Source organism: Dipodomys merriami, unplaced genomic scaffold (assembly GCF_024711535.1).
Source record: "Dipodomys merriami isolate MVZ:Mamm:240054 unplaced genomic scaffold, mDipMer1.0.p SCAF_320, whole genome shotgun sequence".
Classification (NCBI taxonomy): domain Eukaryota; kingdom Metazoa; phylum Chordata; class Mammalia; order Rodentia; family Heteromyidae; genus Dipodomys; species Dipodomys merriami.
Genome location: NW_027204716.1, coordinates 823,003 through 844,447, shown reverse-complemented (window position 1 = coordinate 844,447; position 21,445 = coordinate 823,003). Strand labels below are relative to the sequence as shown.

Genomic DNA, 21,445 nt, shown 5'->3' with positions numbered 1-21,445 from the left:
ACCATAACAATACCACCATATATTCACCATGACAATAATTTTCCTGCAGTGTAGAATTTTCCATTTCATTATCTGCCATCTTTTAATCTTTTTACATTCTCATAAGTATGAATTTTTTCTTGTTTCTTATGTTTTGAAATTATTAAGATGGAATTTAAAAAATCGTAGAGTCTCCTAAAATTAGCACATTTTGTTTGGTTTTGTGTTGCTAAATCATTAAAACCAAGGTTTCCTGAAAGGTATGCTAGCAGACTATATCACTATATTGTATTGTAATTACATCTTATTATTGTATTTTGATATAGGATTTTGCTGTTGCTGTTTTATGATATAGTGTCTTGAAGCCAGACTGAAACTTGCAACTCCACTGCCTCCATTAACAATGCTTTATCACCAGGTACTGGAGGCTGATAATTATAACTCTAGCTAATCAGGAGGTTGATAACTGATATTTAGTTCAGACAGCCTGAGCAGGAAATATTATGAGTCTCTCCTCTCTAGTTCACTAAAAAAAAGCTTGCAGCTGAACTGTAGTATAATTGGTAGAGCAATAAGGTCAAGGGAAAGAAGCGTGGGATTGTCATATAGCCCCCGAGTTCAAGCCCTAAGACACAAATATGCACAGACACACATTCATACACACACACACATACTCCCACACACTTGTACACGCACAAATTACCAGGCAAAGTTGTACCTTAAATACTTATCCAGAGATTGGACAACAGTCTACTTACTTGTGAAGGATTTTCCTTGATTATTTTGATGGAGGAGGATAGTTCATGGGACACAGACGACAAGACTTTAGTGAGGAATACTTTATAAACGACTAGCTTATAAAAAGAACAGGAGCAGGGTTTTTATCTTTAAATCTTACATTCCTTCAACTATACTATTTAAAAAAAATCATTGAATTATGAGAAAACAATGCACCTCTTCCCTTCTCCCCTTCCCCTCTGTCATAAAATATGACAAAAGATTCAAAAATACTCTTTTATCTTACAAGAATGTACACTTGTACAAATGTCTGTCTATATGTGTAACAATACATGTGTTTTCCAATACTTGTTTGATTTTCCCACCGCTAAGAACTTGCCTTTTTTCCAGATGAAAGCACACTGGGGTTTCAAAGGCAAGTAAGATTAGGAAACAAAAACCTAATAATGTCTTAGGAAGTAGATGTCAAAAATTGATGCAAGAAGCACATGGCAGGCCAAGGGGGCCCTGAGAGGCAAAATGATTTGTGCAGGATGAGAGGAATAGTGACAAATAAGGCCTGGATCTGACCTAGGAAGGGCTATTTGAGGTTGAGACATGCCTGTATCTAGGCCTAGCTGAGGCTATTGGGATTTGACAATGTCCACATGTGTATAAAGTGATGTGGGAGGGGAGATTTCAGCCTCCAGTTTGTCTTGGGGATGGTCTTATGTGAGCAAGCAGCTTAGATCATTGGGCTCTGAGAGATGATACTACCTCACTCACAATGGAATAGAATATAGATCTCTGAGAGCCACGCAACTGTAACCTACAGTTAGCTCAAGCCAGCTCACTTGGCCTGTGGCTCAGGAACAAGAAAGATGTTCCTGTACTGTTTTCAAAGTCAAGAGACTCAGGTCTCAAGCATGAGAGGTGTGAGTGCCTCACTCGATGCTGCAGACATTCGATCAGTGCCCAACCACGAATCCAATGTCTCAGGACTTTTTATAAGAAGAAACCAAGGAAATCACAAGGAAATTCAGGCCAGGTGTAACTATGACAGTAAACCTATTTAATCTCATCCTAGCCCACACTAGAAACTTCTTCTTATATGCTTTTATATGTGTAGACAGAAAATATTTGCTGTGCACTTTTCAATCCACTCTACTACAATTACTCAGTTTGAAGTGTACTCTCATTTCCATGTTTCATAGATCCATTCTTTTTTACCACCTCAGTGTGACAATGAGTTCATCCAAACCCTGAATGTGCCTTATTATGTATGGAGCCTGGACTCAGGCTTTCTGGAAATTCTGGTAATGGACCTTGTCCCTACCTACCAGAAAGCTGATCCCTTCTATGTGGGAAACTTCCTCCACCACTTCACAAAGTGTAGGACAATGGATCAGTTGCTGGATATTCTGAAAGTGAGTGTTCCTGGGCTGGGAAGGTGGCTTAGTGGTAGAGAGCTTGCCTTGTATGCATGAGGCCCTGGGTTCGAATCCTGACCACGACATAAGCAGAAAACAAGCCAGAAGTGGTGCTGTGGCTCAAGTGGTAGAGTGCTAGCATTGAGCTGAAGAGCTGAGGGACAGGGCCCAGGCCCAGATTTCAAGCCCTGACAAACAAAAGAGTTAGTGTTCCTAAGCCAGGCACCAGTAACTGACACCTGTAATCCTAGATACTCAGGAGACAGAGATCTGAGGTTCACGGTTCAAAGCCAGCCCTGGCAGGAAAGTCCATGTTACTCCTCTCCAATAAGACACTAGAAAACCAGAAGTGGTGCTGTGGCTCAAGTGGTAGAGGGCTCCCCTTGAGCTGAAAGGCTGAGGGATAGCACCCAAGCCCAGAGTTCAAGCCCCATGACAAACAAAATAAGTTAGTGTTCCTCCTTCAAACCCAGGGCTGATGAGACCCCCTGGCAGAATATTGGAATACTAGGTACATCTCTGAGACAGTTTCACTGGGGTCTAGTCAAAGGAGCTTGGCTTGAGACAAAGAAGTGCAGTCCTTGGCTAATTCCTTAGGACTGGGCTGCCAGAATATTTCATGTGCCTCATAAGCTAGTGGAGCCTTAGTAATTTGCTTGCTGAGAGACTAGGATTTAAGGAAGGAGCAAGTGGCACCCAACGTCAACGCTCACCTAGGAAATCACTATCTTTGAGGCCTTTGAAGGAATATAGACAGAAGAAAGGAGGCAACTTTTACTTTAATTGGGGGCTTGAGTGCTGTCCCATTTCTAACACACTACCAATTGAGCCCCAGGTCCAATTCTGGCCTTTGACTGGTTAATTGAAGATAAGTATATTTAGATTTTTACAAACTAGACTGGGTTCAAACTGTGATTCTCAGATCTCACCCTCCAGATTAGTAGGATTAGAGGCATGAGCCATTGTGCATTTATTTGGACAGATGCACATAAGCATCTTCACAGAATTACCATGAAGTTGTATATACATATCTGCAATTTTGTGTGTCATGTTTACATTACCATGTGGGACTTAGTGAGTCCTATGTGTGTCCTGTTAGTTCAGAAAAGGAGAAGCATAGAGTTAACTTCCTTCTCTCCTCCCATTGGTACAGATACTTCTACCATAACTGAGAAGAAGTTGAACAAGTGAAGAAGTAAGTGGACGCTGGCACAAAGAATTCTATCCTTGAAAACTTGGTATCTTTGAGGTTTCTGAATCAAACTCAACTTTCTTCTTTGAACACCAGTTGTAATTTTCAACAGGGGGTTGAGGCTTGGCACATCAGTGGATAGCAGATTACACAGTTGTGGTTGTGGTTGTGCTTTTGGACTCTCATGGATGACAGGGAGGGCTGTGTGTAGCAAGTCAGATCCAGTGGGGAAAAATTTCTCTTCCTATTACAGGGAGAATTTTAGAGGATTATATTTGAGAAATTACTAGAAGTGGGTTGTGAGGAGCATCCTGCTTGCAGGAGTCTCTTTCCACTTCCCAACAATCAATCTGTCCACAGCGTTGTTTGTTTCATCCTCCCCATGTGGATGGACTTCTACCCTGATGATTTCTATGAGCCCAAGAACAATGACACCCTGAAAGAACTGACACAGAATGTCAAGCTCATCATGGCCTCTTCAGACCTGCTCTTCCGCTTACATATTTTTCTGGACCAGCTGGAGGAACCCATGAGACCAAGAAAAAGAGGAAGAAGTCCTTGTTTAGATGCCCCAGAGCTTGTGAGTAGGGATGGAACCTGAGTCTCTAGGGATGTGTCTGATTGGCCAAGAGCCCTTAGTACTCCCCAGCTTGGCAAAATTTCCTTTTATGGATATTCTTTGCCAGGTAATGTCTGTTCTCCTTTTGAAAGAACTTGGAAGTAGCCACTCATTAGAAAAAGCCTACCTCCTCATCAGTGTTCAGTCCCAACTCAAATCCTACTGCTTCTCCTATTAGATCATCTTGGAAGTTTAGTGACACCTTAACTACGAGGGTCTACTCAAAGACTCCTGTACCTATTTTCATTCTCAGGTTTGCATCACCGTAGAAAAGCTCCTGCAGAACTCCAGATAAAGAACCCATCAGTGATGTCGTCTATGGTGACTGATGGAGATTGGAAGCCATCGCTGATCTCCAGAAATCCTGTGAAGGTAGAGGGTGTTTTTCAATTTGTAGAAAGGCCAAAGTAGGTTTTGAGTCCTGTGGACATCCAACTGATTCTGAACCCCACATGTGATGCAGGTGTATCTACACATACCACCAAGGAAAAAGACGATACAGAATGTCTTCCATTGATGTTCACAATCCAGCTAGATCAGCTCTAAATCAGTCAAAAAAAAAAAACACTTCTTGGTGTGATAGTTAAATATGTGCTAATGGAAAATGACCCCAGTGTATGTTTAGGAAAACCAATAAGTGAGGTCCAAAATCTAGATTCAGTTGAGGAAAGGGAATCTTTCCTCACAGAATACCCAGACCAATCTCTCTTCTTGCAAGGTATCCAATTTCCAGTTGATAAATTAGAATCTGTCCCTCCCTGGACTCAGGAAGAAAATCCTGTCTTTATTGAGGAAGTAGATCCCTTTGAAGACTCTGAGGCAGAATTTCTGCCTGAAGGCACCTTAGAGGCCAATCTAGATTTTGAGATTCCTTCTCCCCTTCCTAAGAAAATCCTTATTTTTCTTTTTTTTCTGATTTTTGTAAAAGGTTCATTCTATTTATTTTTCTAACTTTATTAAAATGTAAATGTTTTTGACATATTCTAGAATTCATGAATCCTAAATATATTTCTTTTTAAACCTACAAACTAAAGAATCGTGCATACCTGTTCTGGAGGCGGGGAAGCAGAGTGACAGGGGGCTGTAGAAGAGAGCCTACTGGATATAATCGGAGCTGTTAAATGCAACAAGAGTGACAAGGAAGCCAGGCCATGCCTGTATGGGGTGATAAGGTGGCTACAAAAGGTCTAGAACATAGCAGATCAGATGTCCTAGAAAGCTATTCTGTCAATTGGGACAAATACCACAATACTTATAGCGTTAAGTGGGACTCTCTTCCAACAATGAGTTCAAATCTGTATACATTTTCATTGCATTCATTTGCCTTGAGCAAATATGGAAGGAAAATTTGGCTCCAATAATATAAAAAGTCTACTTTGGGCTGAAAATATTTGACAAAATATATAGGAGTTATGTATACTGGAAAGTAAAAGCCATCATCAATAGAAGAAAGAAGGCTTACATAGATGAACAAACACAAAATCAGGAAAAATTTCCACAATTAAATCAGTTATATGTAAATACATGTTATATTCTTTATGTTCTACATAGTATATTATATAATATATAAGATTCAATATGATTTTTCAAACTAAAAAGGCATTTAAAATTTTAGAATTGCGTGTTTTTTTGCACAAAACATTAGTGTAAATGTTATTGGAGAAAGTAGTGATATAATTTGATTATAATTATATGAATATATATTTGTGTGTTTCTAGATATAACACTGATTATACATAAATATTATATACATATATTTGTATATATCTGTCTATGAAGTGAATATAATGAAAGTGAATATAATGAAACTGAGTTTAGTATGTATAAAAAAGTTGAGTACATGAGACTCAAACCTGTAATCCTACTGATGTAGGAAGCTCGGTTTTGAGTTTTAGTATCTCTTATCCCCAAGCCTTAGATTTTTCAGAGGAGGCATGGGCCCTCCAGTGTAGCAAACAAACATATGCCATGGGATCAAACTCCCTGACCACAGAGGAAAGTCAGTAGAAATCAGGACAAGCTTCTTATCTTGACTGTGTACTCAGTTCCTGTACCAAGAAGGCCATCTTTAGAACACCAGATGGAAAGTTGGCATTCCCTCCACAAGGTTCTAAAAATATCCTTCTGAACGATAGTCTGACTATATTGAATTAAATCTTTTTCCCTTCGCAAGCTGCAAACACGTAGAAATATGACAAGAGCTAAAGAAAGATGGTCAAAGACTTACAAATACATAAAATTATATACTCTGTTTCAGTAATTCAATGACAAATTGTCAAAGGAATGTCGAATTTTTTTAAAGGAAATAGAAACATACTCTGAGTTTATCAGGAACTGGGTGATATTTTGGTTGCTGAATTGTTGAATGCACTTCTGGACAAAGGAGACACATACCTTGGGGAAAATTGTGTGGGGTTGGGTGTCCTCACACGGCTTCACAATAAAATGGCCATAACATCTAGGATGTCACAGCCAACTTTGCCATGGCAGCAAGTAGGTGTCAGGCACTGATTTTGCCCTGAAGTGGACTCAACAACACCAACAGGCAAAAAGAATGAGAAGGAATGACTATTATCCACCAAACTTCAGCTTAAATAGCTGTCCTTACCAGAACTAGGATAAATTGAGCTGGAAAAGGCTGATCTCCATGTCAGGATCCTGAGCACTAAGGACTAGTGTGTGTGTGTGTGTGTTTGTGTTTGTGTGTGTGTGTGTGTGTGTGTGTGTGTGTGTGTGTGTGTGTGTGTGTGTGTGTGTGTGTGTGTGTGTGTGTGTGTGTGTGTGTGTGTGTGTGTGTGTGTGTGTGTGTGTGTGAATACTGGGGCTTGAACTCAGGGAGATGACCTTTAGCTTTTTTTAATCAAGGGTAACAGTCTACGACTTGAACCAAATTTCCATGTCTTGATTTTGAATGGTTAATTAGAGATCAAAGTTTCAATGTTGCACATGTTCATTCTTTGTCCCTCCTTTTCAATGACACCTTTAACTTCTTTTTTTTTTTGGGTCCGGTCATGGGGCCTGAACTCTGGGCCTGGGCGCTGTCCCTCAGCTCTTCAGCTCAAGGTTAGCGCTCTACTGCTTGAGCCACAGCGCCACTTCTGGCTTTTTTCTTTTTTCTTATGTGGTGCTGAAGAATCGAACCCAGGGCCTCGAGCATGCAAGGTAAGCGCTCTACCACTGAGCCACCTTCCCAGCCCCCCTTAAACTTCTGAAAGAGAGATAAATGTAAAAAAAAATGAAAAAAATGAAAGAAAATTAATATCATCTTGTTTCTGTTTCCTGGTCACTGATTATTTTTGAGATAGTGCTTCTTACTAATAAGAATTATTGGTAGAATCTGAAAACCTATTTGAGTAATAAATAGACTAGGAAAAATGTTGTCTCCTATTTTTTATCACTACATTTCTTTTTGTCTAAGTATACATGCCAGACTTACCCTAAGGGCCTAGAATAAGCAAAATGGCTTATAGAGCTCAGATCATATCTTTCCACAGAAGATGACAGCCCCAGAAGAAAAACTTGTCCACAACTTGCACAAGGAAGAGAGAGTTTGATGTCTCCTTAAATCTTAGGATCGAATACTCATGAAGAACCCTGGGGACTGATGACAGCTTAAGGACCTAACATTTCCTGTGTCGTTCCCCCATATGAACAGTCACCAGTCTCCCATCATACTGTAGGTGCCACGCCTGACTGGTGACCTTGGCTGTGTCATGAGAACGTGCAGCAGGGCTCTGTCATGGTCATTGGAGAGTCAGTATTGCACACTAAGAGGACATTCATGAAGGTGGTAACAAGGCCTGAGTCAGGGTTTGTCAGATCTAGATGATTTGTAACAGGCACTACTGTATTCTGGCTAAGAATGTGGATATATCATCGGGGTCTTGCACACAAATTTATCAAGTGTTAGCTTGCAACATTTCTGCATGAAAGCCAGCAAAAGGTCATCAATGCCCTCTGAACATATTCTCATCAATATTTAGTAAGTAAAAAGCTATAAAAATCAAGTTCATCATGACGAAAAATCTGATATGAAAACCAAATTGCAGGAGCATTTACAAAAAATGTTTTTCTGTATGTATCAAATGTGACAAAATATTAAAAATTAATGAAGCTGGGAAAGTTAAATTGATTTCTTTTTTTACTATGGTTGCAACTGTCTTTTACATTTAAACTACTTAACAAAAAGAAGGTAGGCCAAGTACCACTGGTGGCTCACACCTGTAATTCTAGCTAGTTAGAAACCTGAGATCTGAGGAAAGTGAATTGAAGTTAGACTACTTAGGAAATCCAGTGAAACTTTGATCTGTAATTAACCATTCAAAATCAAGACATGGAAGTTTGGTTCAAGTCTTAAACTGTCACCCTTGATTAAAAAAGCTAAAGGTCAGGTCCCTGAATTCAAGCCCCAGTATTCACACACACACACACACACACACACACACACACACACACACACACACACACACATTCTCAAAAATAACCAGTGACCAGGAAACAGAAACAAGATGATATATATTTTCTTTCATTTTTGTCATTTTTTTCAGAAGTTAAAGGGGTCATAGAAAAGGAGGGACAAAGAATGAACACCTGCAACACTGGTATTCAATTGGTACTATGTTGAAAATTACCTATGAAATTTGTTTTGGGGGAAGAATGGGAAAACAGAAAAAGAGATAAAGTGAAAGGGTAAAATTGTCCAAAAAAATGCACTCCGGGAATTAGAGCTGTGGCTCAATATGAGTGCCATTATTCAGCAAAAGAGCTCAGAGAAAGTGTCCAGGCCCTGGATTCAAGCCTCATTACTGACTAAAACAAAAACAAGAAAACAGAAATGTAATCCTTACCACACGATTGTAACTAAAACCTCTACAGCACAATAATAATAATAATAATAATAATAATAATAATAATAATAATAATAATAATAATAATAATAATGATAGAAGTAGATGATGATGAAGAAGAAGAAAAAGGAAGTTAAAAAAAACCAAACCTGTGAGAAAAATTGAGAGAGCAAGGGAAGGACTGACCTTTCAAAAAGAAATATATCCATACCTGACTTATATGCCTGTAACCTCAGTGTAATTCACATTTATAATAACAATACAAAAGAAAAAACAGAAATGTAGTGCTGGAGCCATAACTCAAATGGGAGGTCAGACTAATATGTATGTGATACCAAGGTCAACCCCCTTATCAATTTCTCCTTCAAAAATGGTTCTTCTTATCACTTGTGCTTTCCTTAGCTTATGAAAAGGGGTGCAGTTAAAGAAAGAGAAAGGTAATCTGTCAGGCACAGAACTGTACTTGCAAAGAGCAGTACTCACTAGAACACATGTTTACTAGACCACTTTATGACTCCATGTTTTCTGAAATAAACAGAACTAGTTGGACTTGAATACATGCTCCACTGTATACTAGATGGGGGCTCAAAATTATTGAAACTCTCTGGATCTCAAATTCTTTACAGGTAAAATGAGCATAACAATACGTACCTCACAGCATTATGAGATCTGGTTGTCATCAAACATGGAGCGGTTTTATCTTTGGTGTGTGTGCAACACTCAAACATTGCTGGAAGGAGTAAAAACTGGCATGATGTTTACTATATTACTTAAGAGTAATACAACATGCCTGTAATCCTACTTACAAAAGAGGCTGAGAAAAGAGGATCAAGGTTTTAAGTCTGGAGGAAACTGGATCAGATTCATCTCCAATGATCTCTAAAAAAGATTGAGGTGGAGTTTGGTTCAAGTGGTAGAGTGCTATACTGGAGCATAAGCCTCAGGAACAGTGCAAAAGGACTGAGTTCAAGCCCTAGGACCAGCACAAGCACACACACATGCACAAGCACACACACACACTAAATTGTTTGTGTTCCTATCATCCTGCTTAACAATATATTTCCTTTTCCAAGCTCACCTGATTTTTTCTGTTTTAAAAGGGACTTCTGTGTAGCACAGGCTGCTCCTAAACTTACAATCCTCCTGGGTACTGGGAGTACAGGCAAGCCTACTATAATTGCCTTCACTCAGTAACACTATTTATAACATATTAGCAAGAAATTCATTCATACTCATGAAGATATTTGGCTTAAAGCTGTTCACAGTAATATTCTACTGTACAAAATGTAAATAATATAACTGGATATGTTACTATCCTACCACATGGTAATACCAGCCAATACTCAGGAACCTGACACAGGAGAATAAGCAGGTGAGGAAAGCCTGGTCTACGCTGCAAAACCTGGTCTCCAAAGGAAAGAAATTCTATAAATATTAATCTACTATGAAACATACAATATGTTAAATTTATATAATGTAACGAATAGATCATTATTAATAAAAATAAAATTTTGGCAGAAATTTTAAATACATACATATGCATATATATTTAAACTTGTAGAAATAAAATTTCAAGTGCTTTTATCTGCATCTTTCAGTCTACCTGTCACCTACTTATTTACTGACACATTGATTTCTGTTTAGTCTTCACAAAACACTGTTCTCTCACATAAGTACACAAAATTGTAAAACAAAAAGTACAAAACAAATATTATCATAAATACAAATGTAGTTTAATCCCTACCAAAATAATTTGGAGAAAACATACATTAAGTTAATGGCATTGTATACTGCTCAGGAAGGGGAATCTAGGAAAATGTAGATTGTATGTGTGTGTGTGTGTGTGTGTGTGTGTGTGTGTGTGTGTGTGTGTGTGTGTGTGTGTCTGTCTGTCTGTCTGTCTGTCTGTGTCTGTGTGTTTTCCATGAGTAATATTGGAGTTAGAATTAAATGTATTATTCTTGCTTGGTCTTTTTGCTCAAAGATGACACTCTACCACTTGATCCACATCTCCACTTCTGGATTTTGTTTTCTTAATTGGAGAAATATCTCAGATTTTCTGCATGGGCTGCTTTAAACCTGAATCCTCAGTTTTTGACCTCTAAAGTAGATAGGTTTTAAAATATGAGCCACTGGTGGAAATCAACTACGTTAATATTTTTGCATGTTTGAATGAATTTTAAAGTAATACATATATGTTACATTTGAGAGTGACTGGAAATAGTCATTAACGTTTAACAGAATTTAAAACATACAAAGCTGAGAATGGCAAGTAGCTGAGAACAGAATGGAATAAATCAAAATTACCTATGACAGTTTTCATTCTGTGCACAGAAATAATTACATTATTGGAGCCCAAAGCCATCAGATAGCTGAGCTCCATCTGGCTGCTATGCTCATGAGGCTAGCTGGTGCTATTCACAAGAATGTGATGTTGTTGGATAGTAGGGATCAGCTTCAAGTTAAGAACCTGAAATATTTCTATTCATCTAGAAGAGGAAACATACCAGGACAAGAAATGTGATTAAAATTGCTGAATGCAAAAACCATCCAAAGGAAGACCGAATAACTTTCTATATCTGAAAAGAGTATTCTCTCACAAAGAATCATGAGCTGAATATAGTGGTCAATGTTTGTAATCTCTGAACTTGGGAGGCTGATTTAGAAGTTAGCTTGAGGCCAGCCTAAGTTTTAGGTAATCAGAAGGACATATAGTAAAATGCTATCTTAAAACAACAACAACAAAAGACCCAGTGACTGGGAGTGTTTTTAGTGTTAGAGTGCTGGCCTTACATGCAAGAAGCACTTGATTTGATTCTTCAGTATGTCGTAAGCAGAAAAACTGGAAGTGGTGCTGTGGCTCAATTGGTAGTGTGCTAGCCTTGAGCAAAAGAAATTTAGGAAGAGTGCACAGACCCTGATTTCAAGCCCCAGCTCTGGCAAAATTTAAAAAAAAAACAAGTGCAAAATGCTGTTTGTTGAAATAAATATGTTGAAGAATTTTTATACTCACTAGAAAATAGTGCTGTTGGGAATTCATAATGAACTTTGTTAGGAAAAATTAAAGTAAATTAATGAAATATTATCTGGCATTGGAAAGAACAAGTGAGATGTAAAAATGATTGGTGCCTATAGTTAATTGATACAACAATTTATAGATACACTTGCCAAACTGTGATTTTTTTAAGTATACAATCGTGGGTTTGTTCTTTTTCAAAATAATTTTACTGCCAGGCCTAGCTACTAAGGAGACTGAGAACTGTTCGAATCCAGCCAGGGCAGGAAAGTCTGTGAGACCTTTATATCCAACTAAAGGTTCAGAAAATGTGAAGTGGCACTGTTGCTTAAGTGGTAGAGTGCTAGTCTTGAGCTGAAGAGTTGAGATACGATGCCCAGACCTAGAGTTCAAGCTCCACAACTGACAAAAAATAGTAATAGTAATAATATTAATTTTATTGTTACTATTAAGGTGTTATATATAAAGGCTACCAATTCATAAGTTTTTTCCTTTGCTAAAAGAAATACGTATCCATCTTCATTGCCAACAGCCAGGATTTGGCCATCTGCTTTCCAGCTGATCTCTCAATGTAGAGTCAATGTGTAATACAAAACAATACAAACCATTTCTGACTATAAATAATTTTTTCTCTGCACATCTTAAAAATCAATGCTGACAACATGAAATTAAAAATCCCTAAGTTTAAAACATTCTTCTAAACAAGTTAAAGAAATCCTGATAACAAGTATTTTAAGAATAATTTCAGAGAGCTTGAACTCAGGGCCTGGGTTCTGTCTCTGAGATTTACTACTCAAGATTGGGTTGCCAGTTTGAGCCACAGTGCCACTTCCAGTTTTCTCGTGATTAGTTGCACAGAAAAGTCTCACCAACTTTCCTCTCCAACCTGGCTTTGAACTAGGATCTAGAGATCTCAGCCCTCTGAATAGCTAGGTTTATAGGCCTGAGCCCCTGGCACCTGGCTTTTTGCTTACCTGAGACAGAGGCCAGTTAATATTAAATGTCAATCATGTTTAATTTTGTAAAATGAAGTTAACTGAAATGCCTTCCTCTAGAAATAAGGAATCAAATGAGTAGGTGGGTTACAACGTTATTACCAAAAGTTACATATTTTCCTTGTGTTTTTTTCTTCCAAAATTGTGTGCTTTCCAGAATCATACCTTATCTTTCCTTGCTAATTTCTTTGGTTTATTTCATAATTGTCCACAGCTTCTTCAGCAATCATTTACTTATGTGAAGAGCTTTCAAACATCTATTTTCAGCCCAAATTCCTTGTATACACCTCTCATCCATATATTCAGCTGACATAAAAAGTTGTGAAACAGTAATCATCTCTTATCAGTATTGGATATTAATGTGTAAGTTAAATTTAAGAAAATAACATCAATAATTGTAACATGATTTTAATAATAATGCTAAACATAAATACAACGTTGATTATATTCTGAGCAATTTAATAAAAACCTCCAGGAAAAGAAATCACTTTTTTTTAGTGCTGATATTATGGTTTAAACTCAGGACCTTACCTTCTCACTTAAGCTTTTTCCCTCAAGGGTGGTGCTCTTTATTTCAACCACAGCTCTCCTTCGAATTTTATTTGGGGGATAACATAGAGATAAGAATCTCATGGAATAAAAACAATCATTTGTGTCCCTATCTTATTTCACATAACATTCTCTTATAAGGTTATATGGTACCATGTACTACTTTCTGAAAGTGAGGTTAACCATGGGACCTATGGTTATTGGAGCCTCGCTTATTTCACTTAATAAAATTGTTTCCCCATCTTTCCATTTCCTAGCAAATGGGGCGATTTCATTCTCTCTGATGGAGGCATAGAATTCCAGTGTTTGTGTGTGTATCACATTTTCTTGATCCATTCATCTACTGAGAGGCATCTGGGTTGGTTCCATATCTTAGCTATGGTAAATAATGCTGCAATAAACATAGTTGTGCCGGTAGCTTAGTATGGACTTGTGTGTTATCATTTGGTAAATGCCCAAAAGTGGGATTGCTGGGGTATAGGGGAGCTCTAAGTGGAGTCTTGGAAAAAATTATATTAAGTAAAGTAAGTCAGACAAAAGAAACATAGGTCCTATGGTTTCCCTTATTTGGAATAACTAGTGTATATCTGGGACACGCATAAGAGTTCAAAAGCTATGTACATACCAACAGATAAGATGATGTTAAGCGAAGTGAATCCCAAGATAGGCTTTATAATTTACCATGTGATTTCGTTTTGTTTTTGTTTTTGTATTTTCCCCCACCAAGGTATAACTCCTTTTTTCACTGTATTTAATGTATGTGCCCTGCATCTTGTATACACCATTTCTCTAACTTGGGTAGGGCAAGGGAAAAAACAAAATGTTTAAATAGGGCAGGCTGACCCGTTGTAACAATGAGATGCACAAGACACTATGTTGAAAAAGAATCTTTACAATATGGGTGGGAAAGCAGGGAAGGGAGGAGAGGGGGGTGTGTAGTTGTGGAGGTGGGAGGGAAGAAAGGGTAGGGGAAAAACAAAGGAGGAGGTACAATACCTCATAGAAAATGTACTCATTACCTTGCTCATGTAACTATAACCCCTCTATACCATATTTTTACAGTAAAAACCTCTTTTATAAAACAGAAGGTGTCATGTACACCAAGTATAGCAGCCCACATATGTAATTCCCGCTGATTGGGAAGCAGAGATGACAAGGATCATGGTCTGAGGCCAGGCCAGAGAAAAAACTGCCAAGACGGCCATCCTAACGAATGAGCTTTCCATAGTGGTTCACATCTGTATTCCTAGCTAATTATGTGGGAGGCATAGGTAGCAAAGTCTCAGTCAATCTAAGATCAGACCCGGGCAAAAAGTTCAAGACCTCAAGTAATTAAATGGACTAGAAGTATGGTAAAAGTAGTTGAGCTTCTTGATGCTATTCAACCAGAGTCCTATCTAGCAAGCAGGGAACCCCTGAATAGAACCCTTCCACCAGAAAGCCTAAATAATTTTAGCCTATTTGAACATCTAATTTCAAGGAGCCTGACAGATCAGAGATGATGACATTCTCTTTAAAATTAGGTATTCAAAAGAGACAAAGTTATTTAGATTTTGAAAAAATTGAAAAGGAAAATACATGTGATTTTTGTTAGCTCTGTAATTCTTGAAAACATGAAATGTACTCAAGTATTTAATATATATCCATATGTGTGCATATGTCCATGTATATATGTATATCCAAGTATGTATGTATATATATGTATATATACATACATATATGTATATGTATTTATATGTATGTATATATACATACATACATACAAGTGGTTCATCTCTATTCTGTGTAGCAAATGGTACAAATGAATCTGTATAATCACTATTCAAATGCATGAATAGACAAAGAGAATGAGCAAAGAACTCATATTCAGGAAATTATGGCTCGCCCATAACCCTGAAAATCTTTTACATCTGTTTGCATGTTTCAGTTACTGCAGTACAGGGACAGTAGGACAACAGTGGGATACTAGGCAGATGAAATTAGAAATGAGAGATACAAATGTTAAAATATTCTTTCTTATGGGTCAGTAGAATTTCCTCTGTGTGTGTGTGTGTGTGTGTGTGTGTGTGTGTGTGTGTGTGTGTGTGTGTGTGTATTACATTTTCTTGATTTTTTTTCTCTTGAAGGTTATCTGGGCATATTCAATAAGAATGGTCTGGATGAAACCTTTACTATATCCTGGTTTGTAATCTTTCAGGTAAATGCCTGGAGTAAAGTTGCTGGATCATATGGAAGTGGGTAGTCAAATGAGGGGTGAAGGGTTAAAAGGTAGATGAATGAACAGGAGAAAAGGGGGAAAATGCAGAAAGGAATCCAATAAACATCCTACAATATTAAGAAGAGTGAAGGAAGAAGTGCATAGAGGAAGGATGGATGAGAACATTGAAAGGGTTGGCACTGATCAAGGTATATTGTACGCATAAAATGCTTTGTTTAATGATAATTTCTTACTACTTAAAATTTCTTTCTACTTAAAATAATAATTAAAAAATCTTGTCCCTAAACTGTTATGCAATTAGAAGCAAAGAATGAAAATTTGCTCTGATCAACTCCAGGGTCTATAAGTTTTTTTTGTTAGGATAAGTTTTAGAACAACACTAATGATACATATCACCTGAAGAAAATTTAATGATTTTCAGTTATTTATAGTAATCATTTTGGAGATATGGCTCAAGTGGCAAAATGCTACTTAGTGAGCAAAGCTGTCAGATAATGAATTCAAATCTCAATCTCGAACAAAAGTACAAACAATCAGTAAAATTCAGGCACTTTCCTGGGCACTGGTAACTCATGCCTTTAATCCTACCTTTAATCAGAAGGCAGAGATCTGGGGATCTCAGTTGAATGTCAGCTTAGATAGGAACGTCTGTGAGTTTCTCATCTCCAACACACTGCCAAAGAAAGCTGGAAGTGGACTCATGGTTCAAGTGGTAGAATGCTGGCCTACAGCAAAATAAGCTTTCCAAAAATATGTTTCAATTTTTTTCCAATATCTTAGTCATTTTCTAACCCTAAACTTAATCTTAACTGGAACATTAAGAATAACCATAACCCTAATTGCAAGTAGATTCTAATACTAATAGCAATACACTAGTTCACATTCATTCTAATTCCTGCCAGGCTTATTCTAAAATTTACCTTCAATTTGACTCTCATTTTTTTCTCCTTCACTCTAAACCCAATCATGGCTAGAATCATAACCATATCCTTGACACTAACAGTATCTCACTTCTAAAATTTATGAAAAATGCTTGTTTTGTGTCATCATTACTGAAATTTCACCTGTAATTCTTGAAATAAATTGCAGGTTTTCCTAAACCCTATGGATTTTCTCACTTTTAACTCTGAATCTATCTTGTTCCTTAACAGGAATCATTATATCCATTGATCTCAAATCCTGATATTATGAAATACATTATACTTCCAATATCCAAGCTTTTCCTGAATTCCTAGAACCTAAAATAAGTTCAGATTTACTTAACATTTAACACATTTCTTTTCTTTTTCTTTTTGTCCAACGTGGGGCTTGAACTCTGGGCCTGGGCATGATCCCTGAACTCTAGGTCATGATCCCTCAGTTCTTTAGCTGTAGGTGTGCAACTTTACCACTTGAGCCACAGCACCACTTTTGGGTTTTCTGGTGGTTAATTGGAGATAAATGTCTCATGGACTTTCTGCCCTGGCAGGCTTTGAACTGCGATCCTCAGAAATCAGCTTCCTGACTAGCTAGGATAATAGGCACGAGAAACTAGTTTAACCAATTTATTTATCCTATTCTCAACCCCCTTTAACCAGAAACCTAATCCTAATCAAAATCTGATTTAACACCAAATAGTTACTGTAAGGAAAATTGTCTAGATTATTCAATCACACATTTTTTTGTTTCTACTTCTTATTGGAAAACTAAATTTTACACTAAAGCTTATCCTTCCCTAAACCTAAGGAGAACAAAATGTAATTCACCTTTAAGCCAAATTATGTCTAAATGTTTAAAGTTACACAGACACTGGTTTTCATTAATTCTAACCTTGATGTCATTCATTCTTCTTAAAATATGTTGCAATTTTGCACCTTTTTAAATCTTACATCTTTTTCTCATGCTAACCCCAGCTCTAACTGGAACATCTTGCCTAATCCTAAACCTACATATAACCGAATCATAATGTTAATAGCAAGCCTCTATTGCACTTTTATTCTCTTGCTCAGGATGTAGGTCTAAATTTTACTTGCATTTTGAGCCTACATTTTTTAAGTGTTTTTCTATTTCCTGTCAGGTTTTCTTATTCTTTTTTTTTTCTTTTTTTTTTTTTTTTTGGTAGGTCATGGGGCCTAAATTTTGGCATTGGGCACTGTCCCTCCACTCTTCAGATCAAGGCGAGTGCTCTACCACTTAAGCCAAAGCGCCACTTATGGTTTTCTAGTAGTTTATTGGAGATATGAGACTCACAGACTTTCCTGCCTGGGCTGCTTGGAACTCCGATCCTCAGACATCAGCATCCTGAGTAGCTAGGATTAAAAGTGTTAGCCACTGACACCCATCTTCATTATATTTTTAAATTTTATTTTATTGTAAAAATGCTTTAAAGACAGATTAGTTATACGAGTAAGGTAATGGGTATATTTCTTGTTGAGCATTGTTACACCCTTCTTTGTTGTTCTCCTACTAGCCCCCCTCCCTTAATCCTCCCTCCTCTTGGTGTAAAGTCCCTTTACAACATAGGGTCTTCTGAGTATCATTGTTGCAATGAGTCATCCTGTATTGAACCTATTTCACTAACCTTAATTCTAATTTTGTCTGGGATCCTAAATCTAACCATAATAAAAATGATAGCTAAATTCAGAAGTTAATAAAAATATTCAAGTTTTTATTCATCTTGTTAATCCACTATACAAGTTGAATTAAATTGCAGTTTACCTTAATTATTTTTCCAAATTAGATTATATGTGCATATATAAAGATGTAACTTTATGTGAAATACAGAAGATCTTTGGAAGAAGAAGTAATGAAAAGAAAATAGAAGGTGGGAGTATAATCAAATGCTTTAAACATATTATGGAATTGCCACTTCTGACATTAATAACCATTAACAAAATAACTAAAAATTAATAAAGAACACACTGTTGTCTAGTATTTTTTAAGAGAGCCATGATACGTCTTGTGAATAAAATACTTGTGTTAGATAAACTTTGTTCATGCATATTTTATATTGTTATTGGTCAATTATTAACTTAGTAAGAAAAATATATCAAATAAGATTCCATGAAAAAATCATAAAACAGTTTTTTAGTAATTGAGAAAAAGTTATAGTCATGAATTTTAGGAAACTAAATTTCTATTTCTCTATGAAGCAATAATTTAGGTTTACTAATCTAGTTATTTTAGAGAACATATTGGCATGACAAACAACTAACTGTATATCTTGTTTCTTTAATGTGTGATGTTTAAACATTGTCTTTCATTCAAATGAATACTTAGGTTTACTTTTCAATGTAAATGCAATTTTATCTCCTTTCAAAACAAGTATTTACCCTGCAATTAAATGTATTAGCATATTCAAGTATTTAAAAGTTAAAAATTCTATGTTTGATACGTAGCTCCACATATTCAGAATGACACAATTTTTGTATTCATAAATGTCTAACCACTGGGATTTTTGCTTCATCAATATAAATTATCTCATGAGGTTGTTGCAAAGGCTCCAATAACCAGTGTGGTCAAAACATTTCCTGAATTCTGAAAATTAAATCTTATCATTTTCAGCCTTTGATTATATCATTTATTGTCTCTTCAGAGAAATTAAGCTAAACTATATACTACTTTTTAAAGATTTTGCTCACATTGTAAATAATATCAACACAGGTCACAAAGAGACTGATTATTTCAGACTCATCATATTTGGTAAAGTTAGTGTGAAGAATGTAGAGAGCAGAAGTTTCATATACTCAATAAATATTTTTGGTTAATTTAAATTAAATTAAATATCTGGATTTCTAATTAGGAGGTTAATCACATGGAAACAGGAAAATAATTTTTTAAAAATAATTACTTTGGGACCATTTTTCTTCTTAAAATATGAAGCAAAATATCTTTAAGTATATATTTTTTTATTAAAATGTTTTAACCTTTAGTAAACTGCTTTATACTTTAATATAAAGTCTGTCTCAAAATAGAAATTCTACAACTAATCTAATGTATGTTTTCATGCACAAAATTCTGTAACTTCTAGTCTTATGTGATTTTAATTATATTTTTTAGTTGTGATATGATCCCTACTTCTGTAATTATACAAATCATGCCGGTACACACTAACTTATGTAAGATAATATTCAAACAAAATTATCTTTTTTTTCCGTCTCCAACAGGGAAGGATGATGTGCTGAAGTATATTAAATGAAAGCACACTAACAAAGAGTCTTTACGGAATGGAAATTTGCAACATGAGGATGAGAACATGAGTACTTTCTACTTGGCTGAACAGGAATTTTTGTTTCTACAGTACTTTCTTACCTTTTAATCACAAAGGGAAAGCCATAACCTTTGAAATTCATATGAAGGAATTGCTTTACTAAAAGATGTGGCAACCCTGCTCAAAAGCTCAATCTTATCACTAGGTCTTTGTGCTTGCTGGCTGATCTATTTCTCTATCATATGCTTCATATTATTAAACATATTAGTAATTAAGCAGTAAGTACATTACAGGAGATTCCTGAAAATCACAGCTATTACAGTTTAGTAATCAGAAGTGAGGAAAAAGATTGTATTAATCTCCAATTTCTCCCTTTGGCCTTCAATTTGCCAATTAATTTTCAGAACAATCATGTAAGATGTTAGTTTATTTTTCCCTTTTTAGTTAGAGATTAAGCAAGTGTTTTTGTTTGTTTGTTTGTTTGTTTTTGCAGTAAAAAGTGATGACAATGGTATCAGAGCTCTGGTAAGGGCACCTTCTCCTTAACAATTAATGCTCTATGGACTGTAAATATAGAAGCCACACTAAAATTCTCTACACACACACACACACACACACACACACACACACACACACACACACACACACAAACACACAAACACACACACACACACACACACACAAACAAGCACATACACACACCACTTCCACCCAGACACATCAGATATATGTTCCATTCCCTTGTAATGATTGTTGATTAATGTTTGCTGCATTGCTTTATCTCAGCTTCAAGATCTTTCCTGGACCTTTATCTTTCCCCGAGTTCAAGTCCCTAATTCTTAGTATACCGAGTGTCTGTGTATTCACAATAGGTTCCTGCCTGCTTCAAGCCAATTAATACCCTGAATACAGTATCCTCAAACTTCACATCCCAGTCAAACTCCATGAGTTTATACACCGTTGCAAAATACTAAAATTTATTGGATGTAGAAACCAAGAGAACACCCACCTTGTTACTATAGTAGAAATTGACATCATGAAAGTAGAAGAATATTGATCAAGAAACGAGGTAAGAGAATGGGAGTATGTCTAAAATGTAGAATACTGGATATGTGTTACAGATACAAAATCATCATCTATAGGCGTATTTATTGAAAACGTAATCATATATTGAAAGCACTATTTACAAATACAGTTTTCCAGTTACTTTGCTTACCTATCACTTCTGATCACAAATCCGCTCATGAATTTTTATAGTATCTTTGAATAAAGATTTGCATGTATGTATCATCTTAAAATAAGACAGTATGCTTTTACATCTTTCTTTCTATATGACAAGCCCTTATTTTTTGTTTCCCTGTTTGCTGAATAACTGTTTTCCTGGAAACAAGATATTCACATCAAATCTGGGTGTAATTTTTATTTCTTAAATTTGAAATATAAACTTTGTTGTGACTTGTCATTTTCTAAAGATGAGTGATATTCATGAACACTAATATGTTGGTGCCTTTAAGTAAACTGAGACTTGATGTGGTATGATAGTTCTTGTGTCTAATTGATATAACCATTAGATGATTCATGTATAAACATATGCTTTGCACTTTTTTATTTTTATATATAACATAGTCCCCAAGGATATACATTAAAGTGATAAGGGGGGGGTTGTCTGCATGTTCCATACTTTATATTTATTT

At 36.3% G+C, this 21,445-nt stretch overlaps 1 long non-coding RNA gene across 1 annotated transcript; it reads left to right on the top strand.

Moving 5' to 3' along the window:
• The first annotated feature begins 4,230 nt into the window (after positions 1-4,230).
• LOC138841518 (uncharacterized) lies at positions 4,231-7,548 on the top strand. Its single transcript, XR_011376450.1, has 3 exons — positions 4,231-4,309; positions 7,071-7,099; positions 7,432-7,548. It is a non-coding gene; the product is annotated as an uncharacterized lncRNA (long non-coding RNA).
• Positions 7,549-21,445: the final 13,897 nt, after the last annotated feature.